Source organism: Dermochelys coriacea, chromosome 3 (genome assembly GCF_009764565.3).
Source record: "Dermochelys coriacea isolate rDerCor1 chromosome 3, rDerCor1.pri.v4, whole genome shotgun sequence".
Lineage (NCBI taxonomy): Eukaryota > Metazoa > Chordata > Testudines > Dermochelyidae > Dermochelys > Dermochelys coriacea.
Window position 1 is genome coordinate 78,477,567 of NC_050070.1, and position 19,033 is coordinate 78,496,599.

General features: G+C 37.6%; 1 protein-coding gene across 5 annotated transcripts in view; it reads left to right on the forward strand.

The window, feature by feature from the left end:
* GRIK2 (glutamate ionotropic receptor kainate type subunit 2) overlaps positions 1-19,033 on the forward strand; it is a 587,425-nt gene that overhangs the window by 425,512 nt on the left and 142,880 nt on the right. The gene's annotated exons all lie outside the window — the stretch shown is intronic.

Genomic DNA, 19,033 nt, shown 5'->3' on the forward strand with positions numbered 1-19,033 from the left:
CCAAATAATACTTAATACTTTTTTTCTAACAGTAGTTATGACAAATTGGCATGTTATGTCTTAAAATCACTCACCAAAACCATCAGGAGTGGATTAGTGATAGATGAACCTCAAAATATTGGAGATTGAGCTAAGCAGTTTAAATGTATATCAACCCCCTCTTATTCATTCTATACATACGTCCTGCATCTTCACAGTTTAAAATACCTTGAGAATAATAGCCCTTCTTGTGGTGTTCTGTGGTCAGAACCAATAAATGCAGATTTCTGTAAAAAATAAAATAGATGAGGAATAAAAGAATATTCAGACTTTTTGTGCAGTTTTGAAAAGTCACTTTGAGCTGAATTCTGGGAATTGGAGTGGACTGCTCTGAACTGGCTAATCCATCCTTAGTGATGAGTAGAAAGCATCAGGTTGTTCAAATCAGAAGTAGCAAGTGTTGAGACGTTTACTCAGCAAGATGATGCTACCACTAATATCTTACTTGTAAAAGAATACTATGTAAAGCAAGTGATTGCTATTAAAAACACAGCATTATGCCAATAGAAACCACACAGTAGTACCTGAAATGATATATATGTATAGTGACTTCTTCATGGTTTCTGTTGTATCCAGTCTTGAATGAAAACATGTTTTGCAAGTTTCCAGACCAAATTTGTACCTAAAGAGATGAAGATAAACTTTGGTATTTTGTTACCCACGCCACACCCCTCATCCTAACTCTCATTCAACAAATAGTTCAATTCCTGAGCTTAAGAGGCACCATGAAGAAAAGGAGTACTTGTGGCACCTTAGAGACTAACAAAGGCACTGAATTTAGCCGTATAGAGTGGAAATCTGTCAACTTCATGATGCTCTAATAAATTTTAGTCTCTAAGGTGCCACAAGTACTCCTTTTCTTTTTGTGAATACAGACTAACACGGCTGCTACTCTGAAACCTAAGAGGCACCATGTATCCAATAATTCCAACCTTCAATGGGTTTGCTTGACACCTCTTAGAAACAGGTCCAAAATTTCTATCCAGGGCATGCCTGATATTTGTAAACTAGATACAAAAACATCTCGTATGAAAGGCGAGTGTGAATTAGTGCTCCGGTAGTGTTCAATCGATACAGTGCTGATGTACAGTAGTATATAACAAACATTTTTCATTAATATTAACACAAAATGAATGATTCTTACTAATATTATTACAATTAATAATTAAAGGATTATGAATTATTTATCATTATTTTAACATAGTATTAGATTGTGTAGTATGTTACACATTGCACCAACATGAGTTATGAAGGGATTAATTAATATAATACAGTGCCAGGCACAGCAAATTGTTTTTGTGTCTTTGAAAAAATCATGCATATTCAAAAGCGTAGCAAAGTCCTATGTCCAAAAAATAAATCCAACCTAACTACTACAGTCAAAATAATAATGTACATTACAGTCATAACATAGATGGCCCAGTGCAACCTTCCTTTTAGTCTAGTGAATAGGGCTGACAACTATACTGCGAGCAGAACAAGGAGAGTATAATTATTTTTTTCTGAAACATTTTATCATATTAAGTTTTTAATCATCAAATTAACAATTTGCCATTGGGTCACAGTGTACTATTTTATTACTATATAAGCTTACCGTAATCATAATAACTTCCGTATTGTACTACAAAAATGGTAAAATGATGAAAAACATTCATGTGATGTGGTGGAAATTGCTAATTTAATAAGACATTCATCAATTTTAAAGGAGAGCTACCATTATTACTCATACCAGCTGACTTTTCATACTGGCTATGAACATAGATTTGTTTTGTGTTTCTTTCTCTGGTTCACATCTTGTACAGATAGTGCTTGCAAAACAAGAGCTCTTGTTTCTTTCAAAATAAGAAAAACAGCATTGGTATTTGCCTTGAAACGATGCAATCTGGATAAAAATGTGATTAAAGGAATAGAGTTGAATGAGCATCATTTGCCATCTTCTTTTCCCTGGTAGGCTGCTAGAAAAAAAAGATGCTCCCCTGGAGCGATATAGGACAGGGTTTTTTTTTTTATCTTTGCATGTTGTAATTAATTTACAGCACCCGATAGCCTGGGGCCCAGCAGGAATTATTTGCAAGAATGGTTTGTGTAAACATGTGGATAGTTTATAGTTGTAGAGTGGCAGGCTGCTATGTCTCTGATGAGTCAGTCATTGGACAACAAATATCTTTTTCCTCTTAGATGGATATGTGTAAAACTAGATCGGTAAAAGATCTAAAGAAACATCTCAATTTTGAATCTGTTTCTGGGGATGGATGATGAGTTTGGTGAATGATTTAGATTATTTTACATTTAAAATACCATTGCTATGAAATTTGTTTCAAGCTTTTAGTGGTATATGGACTGAACACAGCAAATAAAACGTAATGATAGGAGATAGGAACGCAAAAATTATTTGAAGGAAGTAAGTATTCCCCATTTCTGAAATTTGTTTTCAGAATCTAAGGTGTGTGTCGGGGGTGAGGGGGAAGGACTTAAAAACACGTTGTTTGCTATCAAACATTTGATATGGGACTTTCTACCTTGATTTCACCCAGTTTCAGGGGAAAGGATGGGGAAGAAAAGAAAGGTTTTAATGCCCAGGGCTTGATGTGGGCATGCATCATCCTCTTTTATGATCATCTGGTATTCACTTCCGCACAAGCACAGAAGTTGATTACACAAGACACACAGCAATGCATAATCACACTGAGGATAGAAAACTTAATTAAAAAAAATGCAATCTGAATCACTCCTCCAAATATTTACTACTGTGTGTTGTTCCATTGAAATTAATAGGTCTATTCATAGTAGCAAGCCATATACCTAATAGTAAGTATCAGGCCCCTAATTTGAAAATATATAGCATTTGTATTGTTGGGGTATGTACATGTTCTGTTGAATACTTCAGTTTGTTTGGGGATATTTTTCTTTAATGCAGACTTTACATTTTAAATAAAATATTTGATCAAAGTTGTCCTAAAGAAGCATAAATTGGCTTTCTTAAGGAATTAAAGCACAGTGAGGTAAACAAAAATAGGATATTATTTAGGGAGTGTAAGGTGTGTATCACAAAACAAGGCCATCAACTTTGTGTGCTGTTAAACCAAAATAGTTGTGTACTATTTCATGTGTCTTGAACATAATGGATTTGCAGTAGGTTTCTAGTAGAGAAGACTTTTGATGAAGGAACTTGTCTAGGACTTGTGAGATTTTATGAAATAACCTAATCTCTCTTTATATCAATCTCTCAGATGATCAGTGATCCTTTCAGTTTCAAAAGCAAGTTGTATTTTACAGATTTTACTTTCTAGAACTTGATAATAATTATTTTCCAATTTCAGAAAGGCACTTCTTAAATTCAACAGCTAAATGGTAAAAAAAAAATGCCCCACAAAGATATAGTATATAGAGAGAAAACTCATCATTTGTGACATTTACTACCAGCCCCAGATTTGGAGATGATGAACTGAGTAGTGTAAAATGCACCATATTCTGTCTTTGCCTCACACAGCCTGATATGCATATGCTTATCTGGATGTTTTCAGTCTATAAGTAGGACTGGGCTTTACAACTGTGGGTAATGACTGGTTTCTCAAACAGTGGTTACATGTTAGATACCGGATTGTTTGTCAGCTCTGTGATTTCAGATGGTACTGGCTAGGAATGGTTCCTTATTTTGTTAATATTTTATTTAACTCCCATATGGTTGGTTCACTCTAAATTAGATCATTTCAACTGAGATGCAAAGTGCTAGTTGGCTGGATAATAGCAATTATAGTTACATTAAATAATGGATTATGGATCATTAGTCACACATCATTAATGAACTTTTAAAAATATCTTTGGCTTATTAATTAAAATTATAAAATATCTATTAAAGAATATGTGCCTACATTTTGAAAAGTGACTAATGGTTCTGAGCGCTTCATTTTTTGAGGTGCCCACCTTAACATCCAACATATGCTTAAATGGGCCTGATTTTTCAAAGAGTGCTGGGTGCCACAATCTGAAAATTGGGTCCCTTTAAGCTATCTCAAGTTGGGCTCCCAGAATCAGTAGGTAGTTCTGCAAATTGAAGCCAGTGTCTGGGCATCTGTGTAATAAGTATACAAAATTCACATCTGCCAGAAAATGCCGTGGAAAAGGTTTGCTCATTCGAAAAGCTTATTCTTCGTTCTTCTCACTAATGTCTACATTTAAAATAGACCGAGCATATACTGATTTGAAGCATTACTGAAAGTTGCATTTCTTTCTGTTGGCTATGCTATAAAATTGCCAATTTATTCTTAAAACAACCTCGCAGTTCCATATTCCTTTCCAGCTAACATTTGTACATAATACACATAAAGCTTTCAGAACCTCAGCTGGTGTTAATTGGTGTTGCTTTTCTGACTTCAATGGACTTACACCATCTAAGGATCTAGCCTCAAAATTTTACCAGGCAATATGAAGAGTGGCATCCTCAAAAAGAAGACAGCTAGGATTCTCATACTCAGTAATATTAAGGCATTCCTAGTAATTTTATGACCAAATATTGAGGCAAGATATTTAAGTGTATCCTTTTTACATGATATGTCTATGTTAACTACAGATAAGTATCAATCAGTATAAAAGTAAGATGACTGTAAACAATGTTTTTTCCCAGTGTTAGACTGTAGGCAAGAGTATCCACTAACATAGTGTCTGAGTATACAATGGATCTTTGACCCATTACAAGCCAGTGCTGCATCTGGGTCACCTGGCAGTGTTTGTATAGGTATTCTCTAGGCATGTATGTTACAATTACATGCCAGTTTCTGGGGGGTTGGTACATGTGAAACTTAATTTTATGCTAACTGTGAGGGAGGTAGTGACAGGCCCTTACATGGGTGTGCAGGGAGGAAGACCCAGATGCCTGCCTCCTTTTATGCAGCTGTCAAAAGCCTGTCACAGTGGTAGTCCCTGCACTCAAAGGAGCACAAGGACCTCTCCCTCGGTGTGGCCTGTATCCCAAGTGGCCAGGAATGTGGTGGGGCCATGGGCTGGTCTCCACTGGCAGCCATTCTGCACAAAGTAACACTCAGAGACAACTTGCACCTTAGTAAGGCACAAAACTTCTTCAAGCTCTTTGTCAGTTCAAATTAACCATCTTACCACTTCTGCTTAAGTTTGTCAATAGGAATTAAATATACAACATTTTTTGCCCCTATACAAGCACAAAGCTGTCATAGAACAGTCAGTGCAGTAGCTGACCTGTTCTCCCACTATCAGTGACAAGATACCCTGAAGATTAGTGTAGTCTGTCCAGAGGCCCAATCCTGGTTCCCTCTTTGATGGAAAGTCTCCCATTGACATTAATGGGAATTGGATCAGGACCCAGCACAAGTTGGCAAGTTTTACCTTAGGTTTAGGATGAAAACTGAGTTAATTCCAATCTTCATATCATTCACTATAATTTTGACTGAATTTTGTCACATGATAATGTAAGATCATTCAGTTACTGATCCAGCACTACAGTTCAGTTGCCTGGATCCCTCTGAGCCCTCTTCTTTTTGCTCTATCTCATGATTTCCCTCTGACTGATTTGGTCACAGTGCCCTTTTCCTTTCAAATTTTGACTGGTTCTTTGACATGATCTATCTTTGATTTCTCCCTCGGATGCCAGTGCTCACTTCTATCACCTGCAGCAGAACTTGTCACAAGTCTTTAAGTTTGTGTAAAACAAGTTTTAACTTTCATGAGGTAGAGCAGAGTGCTATATCTTTATCTGGTTCCCTGTAAAACTGTAAAGCGTTCTGATAAATCTATCTCCTTCTGCCACTTCAAATGCAGTTACATCACCACAAGTGTCTTTCTTCTACAGTAAATGTCCAGCTAAGCATTCTAGGAAAGTTTGAATGTTTTGTTAAGACAGACATTTACCATACGTAGGACCCTATCAAATTCACAATCCATTTTTGTCAATTTCATGGTCATAGGATTTTTAAAATTGTTAATTTCATTATTTCAGATATTTAAATCTGAAATTTCAGTGTTGCAAGTGCAGAGGTCCTGACCCAAAAACTGCCAGTCTCTGACCACCCAGCTCTGAAGGCAGTGCAGAAGTAAGGGTGGCAATAACCTTGCGACCCCCCCCATGACCTCATTTTGGGTCAGGACCCCCTGTTTTAGAAACGCTGGTCTCCCCCATGAAATCTCGTCTTTTACATGCTTTTACCCTATACTATACAGATTTCATGGGGGAGACCAGATTTCACTGTCTGTGATGCATTTTTGTTGGCTGTGAACTTGGTAGAGCCCCTACCCATACAGCTGTGATTCGGGAGACAAGAATTCCTGTCCCCTTGAAAAATGTGTATCCTCTTTACTAGTTCTGCTTGGTGGCTTTGAAAAAAATCATGGTTAGGAATAAATGATTTTTTTATCCAAAACATAGTTCCTTCCTGGCAGCAGAGAACAATTTCTTTAACTTTATGGCTGTCTATGCAACTCACATACACTCTTAGCAGAGATTGCATCTCAGCACCCTATTCTTATTGTTGTCATAATTCTTCCCTCATTCAGAGTGAAATGATGTCAGATAATTCTTCCTTAGGCTAGCCTGGCTGGTTGGACTTTGAGGTGGCTCTTAGAAGATCAAGGTACTTATCATTGTCCTTTACGAATAAAGTAATCATTACAGAATTTAAGGCTGCTCTCTGCTCCTTTCATGCAGAATATTTGTTTTCTTTTTCATTGGTGGTATTAATATTATTTTATTTTTAACATTTATTTTGCAGTAGCATGAAGGAGCTGTAGCTATTGTGCATTAAGCCACATTAATTTTAAGATATACAGGATCAGGCCCTTAGTTAGGAGCCAGGATTGCAACAGAGAGTATTTTAACAGGAAGTTGCAGTCAGGGTGCATTGCAGTGTATCTTTGCAGTCTCCTTTTTCTCTTGCATCTAAGAACGGTGCAATCAAAGTACCATACCTTTTTTCCCAAACCTTTCTTTACACTGACATTTCAATCTCAGCAAAACATTCACCCTGCTTGCTTGGAGTATAAAATTTTCTCCAAGACAAATTTCTTATGCCAGAGTCATCAAAGTACTACGGAAATTATCATTAATTTGGGGTATGCTCTGTTCTTCATCCATGCCCAAGACTTTATTGATATCTTTGGGTTAACTTTGTCATGTTTTCCAAGTGCCAGTTGTCATGCTGTCTGGAGTGGCTCACAAGTGAGAATTCTAACCTCAGGGTGGACTATTAAGAAGCAGGGTATGAACTCCAAACTGATCATGGGTTCTATACTTAGATTTCATGAGTTCTATACTTAGATTTCACCAACCAAGTAACAAGTGTAAACTCCTCGGGCACTATGCAGCCATTGGGCATTCTGATCTATCTTGCCACACAGGCAAGCTTGACTATGTGATAGACTGTCACTTTACCCAAAGATCACAAAATATTCAGTTTACTCAGTCCCAAAGGACCAGTCTCTACCGCACTTATCACTTACACCTTAGTTCTCACACCAAAGACCGTGCTTGTAGCCAGTCCTGCAACAAACTAACTAAAGGTTTATGAACTGGGAAAATGAAATGAGTGTTTTATAAGTAATAGAAATGTCTATAATAAGCAAGCTTTTATGTCTTTGGGGCTAACTCAAGCCAAGCAGCTTGGGGGTGTCCTGTTCGTTTAGGAATCTTTGCCCCTCCTAATCCAGACAGCATTGAAACCTTAATTCCTTCTGGTCAAGGATTTTTATCCCCAGCACTCTAGAGTACAAGCTGATGGGAAGAGCATTTCTACAGGTAACCTATTCTTGGGTGGGGAGAGGAATTGACAAAGTATTTGTTCCACAGTGGCCCATTTGGATTCAATGTTCTTTCCTGGTGGGCAGGAAATAACACCTTCTGTAGGAATTCAGCATTTTGCATTAGGTGAAGTTTTTTCCCTGTTTAATAACTTACAAAGTTTCAGAACAAACATTTTACATAGTTATAGAGCTATTACCTTACAGCATGGGATACAGATATTGTAAGTAGGCTTAGTACATGCAGCATCCTACAAGCACTTCATAAAGTCTAAACACATTCTTATAACCCTAATGTCTGTTTTAATTATTCTGACCCACAGGGAAGAAGACTGTTTTCCAGCTATGCATTTGTCAGTGTCACCCCAGTAAATAAACACTGCATTTGCAGGGACCATAACTAACTAAAAGTGTTTGCATCTGTACGTTTTGGATATATCATCACCAAAAAGGGTGCTAATCCAATCACATCAAATCTGTTGTTCAGAAATCATTCAAAGCCTAAATATATGAGCAGCTCATAGCACATGAGGCATAAACAACTTTAACAGCTGCAAAATCCAGACTAAGCAAATGCTAATTTCAGATGTGTGAAAGTGGTTAAGAGGTTGTTAATAAACAGCCACTAACTATCTGACTCTGACAGACAGAGGGACTGGATGACCTATCAGGTCTTTTCCATCTCTAAATTTTATGGGATGCGTCTATGATTTTCCCCTTAGTCTTCAGCATATTTTAAAAATTATGTGGATCTCTGAAGGTAAACAGAGGGATGCTTTGTGCAGCATGGATATGATTGGTTTGTAGGGGATTGTTTATATTGTTATGGTAGAATAATGTTCAAGAATTAGGCAAAGGTAGTTTTAATATTGAAGAAAGAAAAGGAGTACTTGTGGCACCTTAGCGACTAACAAATTTATTTGAGCATAAGCTTTCGTGAGCTACAGCTCACTTCATCGGATGCATTTATGGGATGCTTCTATGCATCCGATGAAGTGAGCTGTAGCTCACGAAAGCTTATGCTCAAATAAATTTGTTAGTCTCTAAGGTGCCACAAGTCCTCCTTTTCTTTTTGCGAATACAGACTAACACAGCTGCTACTCTGAAACCTTTAATATCGAAGGTTGTCAAATACTCCAGCAGGGTGAGCTAAAGGAGACTCTAGCCTGTCAAGGGCTGGGAATACTGTGGCAACATAAAGCTTAGTCTGGAGACGAGTGCATCTTGTAATTCCCTGACAGTTCCTTGGGGTTGACTGAAAGTGCAGCAATGTCCAGCCATGCTGGAAGAAAGATAGGAGGCCATGGATGTGGTTTATTTCGGTCACAACTTTATTCACTTAAATATCTGGGATTTCCTGGTGGTAAATTTTACAGAGCAGGGTTATCATCATCTCCTTACTTACTGTCCAAGGATATGTCTACACTTCAAAGAAAAACCCTCAACACTGAGTCTCAGAGCCTGGGTCAAGGCTTGGGCTGCTGGGCTAAAAATAGTAGTGTAGACATTCCTGCTCAGACGGGAGCCTGGACTCTGAGATGCTACTCCCTTGCCAGGTTTCAGGTTTCAGAGGCCAGGCTCCAGCCTGAACAGGAACATCTACACAGCCATTTTTTAGCCCCACAGCCCAAGCCCTGCTAGCGTGACTCAGTTGACCCAGGCTCTGAGACTTGATGCCCTGGGTCTTTTATTGCTGTGCAGACGTACCCAAATTGACCCATAAAAGGAGTGTTGGAATGAATATTTTTAAGTGTAGTAATAGAGAGCCCATGGTCAGGGACTGAGAGATCAGGGTAAAATTGTAACTGAGAGCAACAGAAGAACCAAAACTATTTTTGGATTCCAATTAACTGGATTAATGAAATGTTATTTTAGAATTCTTATTCTAATCCATAGGGCACTGGAGTTTTATTTCTGGTATAAGGGTGACAGAATAAACCTCTGAAAAAGAAAAAGAGGTATTTTTGTGTCGCATTAAGAGCTGAGTGTCTTGACTTTGGGATGGCACAGACATAAGCAATGCTAATGCTGTAAAATTATACATGTGTGTTAAAATTTGAATTCTGCAAAATTCAATTTTTACTTCACTAGAGATGTTTCTAGCCTTCCTTATAAATTACCTTTCTTCTATGTGATTCAGTGTCTCTTATCACTGTGAGACAGCACTGATGAGAACTGCAAATATGAATAATGGAAAAAAGTATAAAATCTGCCAGAATACACACCCATAGCCACAGGGTTGTTTTTAGTAAAGGTATTTGATTGCATCAGCTGAGTATTCAAATTTAAAAAGGAAAAGAAATAGCTTTGCTAATATGATGCGTCTTTATTGTTTTGATCCTAGAGTTCCAAATATAACTTCTTTGATAAAATATACCCATGAAGCAGATTAAATAGTGATCATTCTTTAAATAATAGGATATGAAATAAATGTTTTGGTTAATTACCCAGAAATTAAAGAGAAAATCCCTGCAGATTTCCCCAGAATTTTTCACTGATTTATGTGGACAGTTCCCAAAGCATTGGCCTCACATATAATTAAAAAGAGAACATGATTATGAGCTCAATATTGTATGAGTTGAGTATTATAACTACACTTTACAAAAAATAACTTGTTTTGATTTACAATAATCCACATTTTATTTTGAAACACAAAAGGTTGTTTTGTTTTAACAACAACAACAACAAAAGCCAAGATATTCAATAGTTTTTTTCTAGGAGATGGCCGTAGTTGTTTCCTAGTGTCAAATTAATCGATTACCAGACTTTTTGTGAATTCAACTCCCATAAATCTGTGTCTGATCTTTATAGTTACACATAGGACACTGTGTAATGACTTCTGTTTCTCGAGAAGGCCATAGACTCAAAGTCTGGCAAGCACTGTCTTAAAATGTTTCAGCAATTACCTAATGTAGTGAGAAAAGCAGAAGCATTGCAGTACAGTGTTGGAAACCATGGAAGGGTGACCCCATAAAAATGTGTAGCATTTATTTATATGAACTAAGGATCCTAAGCAAATCAATTACCTGTTGAATAGAAACCTTTTGGAAGTACCAGAAAATTACTTTGTCATGCAATATCATCTTGTGCTGCAAGCCTGTCAGATCTGGTAATCTGAAAAGAAAGTCCAGGGTAAGGTCAGCACTTGGATTGGAAACCTCCGAGGAAAACTCTGGTTCTGTAGTAATTGGTTTAGCTCATTCATTTAGTGTCTCGCTTGCTACTGAGTTAGTACAGAATCAATGCCCCAGTTTAGTGACAAGGCTCACTATGCTGCCCAAGATGCAATGTAAAACAGTTCTTAACAAATGGTGGTCATTAAAGATCTGTTGGCATTTTCTGCAAAATTATGGAGGGATGTAAACCTCAATATCTTGGCCACATTCCCAAGGGGTAATGGCATTCCACCTACCTTAAAATTACTTGTAGTTTCAGTTGAGTAACTTGCTGCTATACAAAAGTTGTATAACTTTGAAGGGCACTGTTTAAATATTGCTGCCTTCCAACTCATTGGTGTCTGGCATTCAAATTTGCATTAAGTAATTAATAATAATGTAATTTTTCACTAGTATAGTGCCTTCCATCATAGATCTCAAAGCGCTTTACAAATGCTAATGAACTAAGCCTCATGAAATCCCCATGAAGTGTGTATGCATTGACATCCGTATTTTACAAATGGAGAAACACGGGCACAGAGAAGTTACAGGGCCAAACCAGTGAGTTATTGGTCACATCCTCTGACGTGTTGCCCACAACTCAAATTATCTTTAATGGGAGTTGAAGAATATTGAGCTCAAAATAACTTGCTGAAGGTCACACAGGAAATCTGCCAAAGAGCCAAGAATAGGTCTTATATAGCCATAATAGCCCGCTGTGAATGCCCGATTTAGGTTTGTAGTTTTAAAACGTAGTTACCTATATTTAAGTTCTATTCAAGTGTATATAACTATAGTTACTCGTACAACCTATTATTAAACATAGCCTAAGGTGTGCTATGCACTTTACAGAACAAATAAAAGACTTGGTCCCTGCTCTGAGAAGCTTACAGAATAATTTTAGACATGATGCAACAAATGAACGCAACAAACAATGGGAGAGAGGGGAGCAGGATGAGGGTCACAGTAAGAAGATTACATGGTTACTTAGGTTCATTTCATGCATTTCTTGATGGTATCTGTTTCATTTTTATTTAACCTTTTTAAAACTCTTGCAGCTATGCCAGAGGAAGCAGGAGAAGTGAAGAAGGGAAAGGGAAAGGCAAAAGGAAATAATGGCAATAAAGCAACAGATAATCATGCATGAGGGATGGGAAATGGAAGACACAGCGAGAAGATGAAGAGGGAGGAGAATATGGGCTGTGGGAAAGGATGGGGCAAGAAAGGTTATCAGCAGGTTGGACAAGGAGGAAAAGGGAGAGGTGAAAGTGAGTATATGTAAGAGTGAAGAGTGGAGAGAAAAGAAACAGGAAGGTGAGAGGATAGGAAGAAGTAGCGCTCATGAGAGCAAGGAGGGGGAAGACATGTGGAAGGGGAGCAGAAATGTGTTTGAGAAGCAGAAGTGTGTGTGAGGGGATGGTAAAGAGAAGGAGAGTAAAAGGGGAAAGGAAAAGAGAATATTTCCTACTGGAAGAAAGATGATCCAGTGGTTAGGGTACTACCTAGGTCTTGGAAGACCTGCATTTAATTCCCTGGTCTCACATAGGTTTCCTGTATGACCTTGGGCAAGTCACTTCATCTCTCTGTGCCTCTGTTCCCTGTCTGTAAAATGGGAATAAATGCAATTCCCTGCCTCTCAAGGGTGTTGAGAGGACAAACACATTAAAGGTTTAGAGGTGCTCAGAAAACACAGTAGTGAGGGGCAGGGAGGTCAGTACCTAAGACAGAGTAAGTGCAATGAACATTCTGAGAATGGCAAGCAGCACTACAGCAGAGTTATAGAGAAAGTGCTGCATGCTTCACTAGATTGATAACGTTCTGAAGGCTCAGCCCCAGCCTTTTAGAGAGGCAGTTGGGTGTAACCCCTTGTAGCTATATTAAAAACAAACTCCTGTTTCCTGGGCCTTGAGGGAGCTGTTTCCCAGGTGAAATCTGTGTTGGCAGCCACAAGCTTAGGCTGTATGAAGAAAAGAGGCTTTGGGAATTTGTCCCATAGGAGTTTTATTTAAATCTAGCTTTTGTTGCCGCAGACCCTCGTGGGGGGGGGGGGTGCTACCACAGTGTTACCAATGCAAAATGCTCAAAAATCAGGGCCCTCACAATCATTAAATCAGTTTTAAAATCATAAGATTTTAAAAGTTAATAAATCTTGGGGTTCTTTTCATTTGCTCTCTGGCTTTTGAGCCTTCCAGTGGTTGCATTTTCAAGCTTTTCCTCTGCAACTATTAAATTAAAGCTGAGGTATTCCCACAATCACATGACTCCAGGAACTTGGTCATTAAGAAAAACAACCAATGCCCTAAGATTCATGATTAAAAATCATGAGAGGTGACAACACCAGTGCCAGGGGAAACTGTAGACTCATTTCACTGTATTTAAATGCTATGTTAGTGTCTGTCATTTTACATGAATTACATTAACTATGCCCCAGTTCATTCCCCTCCTCAAGAGTATGGAGGCTAATTTAAGCAGTAATTCTCATACACGAAGAGCAGCAGGATTCCAGAGGGCTTCCCCTGGGTAGGCAGCCCCTGTGCAGTGCAGAGCTCAACTTTGTAGAGTCCCTGCTTTACAGCACAACAGCTGGGTGGGAAAGAATGGAGGAGCTATCACTGCATGGATCTTTCCGTACCTCCTCTGCTACTCAGACTGTGTACCAGATTTAGGGTATCATTTTCAAAATCACCCACGTCCTATTGTTGACTTAGGCACTTTTAAAAAGTCACTTTGATACTTTTGAAAATGTTACCTTTAACATTAATTGTTATCAAAGATCCATGTCTAGAGGACTCAGGAGCTGATATTTGGTATCTGCATGCTTTAAGATACAAGTGGAATTATTACAGCTTCGACTTTGGTCCCTGCATGTAAACTGGTAGTCTGCCAAATGCTTTGGGCTCTTCAGATGAAAGTCCCTAACGTGTATAATTGTTAGTAATTACTATTATTTTGTAATTGTTTTGACCTCTAATTTTTTGAAAGAAAAAGAAATGTTCATTGACACTATGTTGGTTGCAGGCCTTTCTAAAAATGGAGATTAGAAATATCCAAATCTGTGATGTGTAGCTTGGTTTTTGTTCTTCCATTTGTGCACTATATTCAGGGAGAAACCTATTTGTATACAGAATGGTAATACTATCAACCTGGTGGAGGATAAGAACGATACATGAAGCAGGTTGATTCAGGTGATCGGGAAGAAAAACACAAACAAAAGCTATAATAAATATTGAACCAAGCACCATCATTTCAAATAACACACAATTTCAAATTACCAGCTGGGTGTTGGAAGAAATGGAAGTATAAACGAGAAGATTTAAAGATTCACAAGGATGTTAGGAGCTCTAAAGATCAACTTAATAGATGGGAAAACAGTTCTGGGTACTTACAATTATTTTTAAAAGAAAATATTTTTTCGCTTTATCTAAAAACATAGAGCCTGGTTCTTTGCCATGCTCTGGATGCAACAGAAAGTCAGGGCAGTCAGGGTCCAGTACTGCAGAGCGCACATTTTTTTCTACATCTTTAGATACACAAGTGTAACAATTTATATATTATTTTAATCCTTGTACACTTAGTTTTCATTGTTGATATGGTTCTATATAATTTTGTTGACTTAAACATTTTGTATCAGTTATCTTCTATAAAAGTATGCACTTCAACAACATAAAACATAATCCAAAGCCCATTATTGTTGATGGAAAGTCTCCTTTTGATTTGACCAGACTTTAGATCAGACCCACAGTTAGCACTATGCAGTATATAATTTCTTTTCAACAAGCAGAACAAACTTTCAGTTAAATTAATTGAATAGAAGCTAAGGTTTTGATTGCAAGCTTAATCATGCAATGGGCTTCTGAATGGCCACAAAGATCTACTCACTTGGATCTGACTGAAGCATTGGGGGCTAACATAACTGAAAAGTTTTAATCAGTCAATGTATAATTAAGCAGCCTATACCTACTCAATGTTGCTATAACTAATCTATAATATGTGCTTTTCATATAAATTACATTAGTGTACTTTTTAACATAGACAAATTACTACACTGTACCTTGAGATGTTACACAAGTATCAATGGTTGTAAAAATGTGTGACGTACTGGTGTGATCATGCAATTAAAGACTTTGGCCCTGATCATGCAATGACTTATGCACAGTGTTTAAGTACTGAGTAGTCCCATTGAGTCTAATAGGACTACTCACATATTTAAAGTTAAAATTAAGTGTGTGTAAGTACGTAGAGGACTTGGGCCAGAAACATAATGCATACATTGTAAAAGTGCAGAGTTGAAGTTAAACATGCAAACTGAACTCTCTCTTTTCCAGATTTTTGGATGATTAAGCTTGCAAACATAGGGAAAAATGGTTTCTCCCCCTCCAGGCCGCATTCTCTTCATACTCCAAAACAGCTGACCTTTGTTTCTCAAATTTCAGAAAAAAATTACTTTCATAAAGAGACCAAGCCTTGAAAATGTAATCCTGAAAAAATTGAGACCATTCTAAACAAATGGAAACAGAGGGTTGGCATAGAAACATTTTTATGCAACATTAACTGAGGCAGTTACAGTTGTTCCTGCTATTTTGACAATGATATACTAAATGCCTTATCCACAGAAGATGGCTACTTGACTTGTGTCACTTGTGGGCTAGAAATGAAATGGGGATTGAGGATGTGAATACACTCATCTCTATTTGTTGAGGAAATACTGGATTACTTACAATTTTAGGTGTGAGTGACATATACTCTTCAACAGACATAATATTTTTAGTCCCTGTATTGTATGTTGTGAATGATGAATCTATCCTACATAATGTTCCACAAGCTGGTAAACAATGGATCTATATGGCAACTTCTGAGTGCTATAAAATTAATTTTGAATTGATGCATGATATGTCTTCCCTTTATATACCGTTTGGGAACAAAAAACAAAAACAGAAAAAAAAACCCAAGCCCCCCCCCCATCCCCCATGTGAAAACTTCTCTATCTACAGCTGTGTTAATTACAAAAAGCCTACAAACTGTGACAAATAGGAGAAAATGTATACATTCCATTTATGTATTTTGATTCATTATGATAAAGCTCCTGTCCCATGCTTTAGATGCACTTGAAAACATTTATACATATTATTCTTATCTTTTACAAGTATATAAACTGTGATATGGTAAGGACTGGATTGAGCCTTTAGGCTTTGCCCAATGTAGGGATGGTTCTGAGAAGGAACTGTGTCATCCTTCTTCCTTGCTGTGAGGAAAGGGGAGATGTGTAACCTACTATACCCCTTTCCAGGGTGTAGGATACACCTCTCCAAAACATACACACACTCTTGGCCAGTTCTGTGGGTGAGCACATACAGAACTAAAGACAAGGTTCTGCCACTCTCTGTTCTCTTACCAAACATTCTATCCTTCCTGCACTCTGAGCTGCAATCTGGGTGGTTCCTATAGAGAAGAGGTAGTAACTCTCTCTCTCTCTCTTACTGCACTGCATGGCTGTGTTGGGCCTTGGCACAAGCAAGCACTGAAAACTTAGGGAAGAAATGAGTGTTAGGATGTATGTTAATTTGAGAGATTTAGAAGAACAGAATACATACGGCAGTTAAGTGCTATATATATTCTGAGGCATAATGCACTTAAATATTCACGATATGTGGATACACAGGGTAGAGTGTGTTAGTGTGACACCTTTCTATGTTCATTATCAAAAGGCAGAGAGCAATGCATTAGCCTGTTGTCTCTTTTGTTGTATTATATCTTAAGTAATAAGGTAATTTAAACAAATTAAATGCCGTTAGCTATAAATAATTTCTGTAGTCCTTTTAAAAGGACAAGACTCTGTCATGCTTACTCACATCGTGTTGTCCCTTACACCAAGGAAAGGCCTCCTTTCCCCCCAGTCAAATTACTCATGGAGTGAAAGGAAGTACTTACGAGAAGTAAACATGGCAGAGTCAGGCCCAGGATTACACTGGTAGGGGTAACAAATTTATTTGAGGATAAGCTTTCGTAAGCTACAGCTCTGTTTGTTTTTTAAATTTCAAAGCTAGCTTGTTGGGTCTTGAAAATAGCTAACATTTTTGCTTTTAAACATTCCTAGTGGATGTTAAGTGATTACCTTTTGGGGCATAGAAGATAAGGCAATAACATATTCAGCATATAGGTTATTGTGGTGAAAAAATAGGATACAGACATTAATTCTAAAACTACAATTAGGCTCCAGATACTGTAGGTTAGACTGATCAGTCAAATATTTCAAAACTCTGCTTAAATATTTAACATCCGGTTCTGAAATATAAAGCATTTATTGTGCACTATTTGGGCTCTATTCAATAAAAAAGTGATTTACTACAGAGAGTTTTTTCCATTTCCTTCTGGAAGCTCTCTGTAGGAGTCTGGGTGCATGCACTGCATTTGATTGAGTAACAAATACTTCCTTGTTAGATATCTGTGAGCATATAAAAAAACCATTTAGAAGATCATGCAAATGTATGTAAATATCAGCAATGGGCAGACTCAGTTTTGTTTGCGTAGCACCTGACGTTAGGTTCCCAGTAGCTTTTTTTTTTTTGCATACTCTTCTCTACTCACCCATTTCCTCTTCCCTCTAAATTACAGCCTTTCCTGGCTTCCTTTTCATTTTAATATATAAAATTATATAACACTCTTATCAAAAGCGCTTAAATTCAAAATAATGTCTGTAACACCAAACTTCATGCTAAAAACCCATACTAAACATCTTTTATTAATTTCCCTTTAGGACAATATAAAAACTAAGGGCAAAATAAATCATTCCCTTAGCTACTGGAAGCTACTCTGAGTAGTTGAATGGACAGAAACTCAAGTATGTTCTCTCCTGCCTTGAACAGTGTGCATTTGTATATGACATGTGGTAGGTCATACTTAGAGCTTATTTAAGAAGGAAAAGAAAAGAGCAGAGTATTTTGCACAATACCCTATGCTGAACATTGAGAGAGAGCTTCAGTGAACTTTCTGGCCCCCTGACTAATAAATTGTGAGTCTGACAGACCTTCACACATGACTTACATGGTACAAGTGAATGGGAAAACCATTATATTTATTAATTCGTGGTGAATTCCACACTGGGAAATCAAACATAATATCACTGTACAGTGTGTGCTTATTTTAGTGGACTTTGAATATCTATTTCTGTGACAGATGGGAACAATCTTTCCATGTGGACTCAAGGCTCCACACACTCTCCAACCTCACCCACCTGCTTCCATAAGACAGGAAATAACTCCATGGAGGGTTCCATGCTGATGCAAAGGAATAAGGGGATAAGCTACATTATACTGTAGTTAAAAAATTATTAGCACTCATTTGGAGGGAGCCTACATAACTTGCACATTAATTTGGCACTCAAGAATTATATCCATACATCTTTTCACCACCCCATTCTGTCATATAATGTTGCCCGCATCTTCTATATATGTATTGATTCAAGTAGCACAATGACGACTGTGGTATACCACTAGATAAACACGATGGCAGCTTTTATTGGCATACATTTGAGATGGCTGTGTGATTCAAGAGTAACAAAGCCATGCATCGTCCCAAATGATTCTATCCCATAACAACCCCACCACATATTCTATTTATGCTGCATATTTACAGAAAATATTTTAGAAGTAGTTGAGTTTGTTAAAAAAAATGAAAAAAAGTTTTATCTTGAGCCTGAAAATGCTTGCATGAGAATAGTCCCATTGAATTCAACAAGTCTGCTCCTGAGTGAGAGAGCTTCTGGGTAGCTGGGTCTAAACCCAGACAAATAGACTATGGGACTAACAGACCTTCATACATGACTTACATGGCATTAATGAATTGGATAGCCATGATAAGCATTTGTAGAATCATGGCCAAGGCTAACACACACACACACACACACTTTTGTTGGAGGATCTGCAATGTATGATTCCAACATTTACCTCACTAATAACATCATATCATAATAAGAAGGGATACCTTTGTGTAGGGTAGGCATGCTTAATTTTCTTGTTAAGTAAGATCTTGACCTTTCTCCCCCGCCTTTCTTTTTTTCACAGAGATCGTCAGCCAGAGCT